Below are 1,523 nucleotides of genomic sequence, written 5' to 3'. Positions count from 1 at the left end.
GTAGATCCAGGACCAGGGTAGAAATTGGCACAGGTGGGGAAATATATACAGTATATTGTAAACTGTAGTATATTATATAAAACATTATATATTATAAATACATTTAAATAAATAGGTTTTATATTTTACAAAATTTTAAAAATTAAAAAAAAGAAAGTACTTACTTGGGGTTATGGCAATGCTCTTACTTTTGTAAGAAACCGCTAACTTGCAATGTCTCAAAATCTCAAATAGCTGTTTCTGAGCTACAGACTTCACTCATTTTGTTTAGAAAAAACACACACACACAAAACAAAACCCATAACCATTAATAATGCTGTGGAAGGCTGGAAGGCCTTTAGTAAATGGACTATATAGGTCTTAATTTTGTGAAATTGCCGTGCGGTGATCTCCCTGAGTCATGGAAACGAGCGGGGTGTGCAGGATGGGCCGTGCTCTCGGGCAAAGTTCTATAAAGAACAATCTGCGCTTTCTCCTGGGGAAGGAGGTTTGTGAGCGTTCCTTTGGCCCTTCTTCACCATGTAAAAATAGGAACACTTCCCTATCGATGGCTGTGTCCTCAAGGCGTGCATCTACCCTGCCTCCTGTTGTGGGAAGACCCTCCCCGATTGCAGTGGGTATCCTTTGCTCCTTTCCGCTGCTCAGATGAGTGTGTCCTAAGACGCTGCACCGGTCTCGACACACCCATTCCAGTCTCTGTCCCCTCAACATGGGGTCTTGCCGCTACAGCCCAAGAGGAGCACGCAGCTCAGTCCACTGATCTATGCTGGGTGGCGAGACCTGCTGTGGGGGCAGGGTGGGGGCGGGGCGGGGACTGGGGCGCTAGCTAGTGCCGAAGCTGATCTTGTTCTCTTAGGTTTTGTCACTGAAGAATTTTTCTCCTGCGCAGCAGTTGACTATTCTGTTTTCCTCGGACACTCTAAAATCAACAGATAGTGAACAGAAGTCCTCAGGCTCCTTAGGATGCTAGACAGTGACGTCACAGGATTGGCACCTTCCCGGAGGCTGTTTGTGGAATGGGCAGCAGAGGAGAGACAATGTACACTCATCCACGTGGCAGGTAACTTGCTTGCTTTAAAACGTTTTTAAATTAGGGAAGCCAAAGTGTTCTAGCTTTCTGATGAAATGAGAATTAGCACCGACAGCTTCTGTCCTCAGAGTAGGTCCTCAAACAGGCCTCCGAATCCTCTCTTTTGGATTAGGGATCCATCAGAAGCACAGAAGGTTGTCAAGTGAAGACATTTATTTCTTTTGGCAGTTTGGTCCTCATCACTAACAAGGCAATATTAGTTCAGAACCTGGAGATGTGTGGTCAACTCAAGAATCCTGCCTTTAGTCGGAGGACGGAAGGCTAGAGAGCTTACCTGCATACTGCTCATTTCTGCCTCTCTTGGGAAGCTGAGACCAAGGTGGGAAAGCATTCCAAAGAGTTTAGACTCTAGCCGGGCGGTGGTGGCGCACGCCTTTAATCCCAGCACTCGGGAGGCAGAGGCAGGTGGATCTCTGTGAGTTCGAGACCAGCC

General features: G+C 46.6%; 1 protein-coding gene across 1 annotated transcript in view; it reads right to left on the bottom strand.

Annotated features, from left to right (window-relative positions):
• Ccdc110 (coiled-coil domain containing 110) overlaps window positions 1-1,523 on the bottom strand; it is a 13,145-nt gene that overhangs the window by 6,788 nt on the left and 4,834 nt on the right.

Source organism: Microtus ochrogaster, linkage group LG7_11 (assembly GCF_000317375.1).
Source record: "Microtus ochrogaster isolate Prairie Vole_2 linkage group LG7_11, MicOch1.0, whole genome shotgun sequence".
Lineage (NCBI taxonomy): Eukaryota > Metazoa > Chordata > Mammalia > Rodentia > Cricetidae > Microtus > Microtus ochrogaster.
This window is presented reverse-complemented; position numbering and strand designations above follow the sequence as displayed.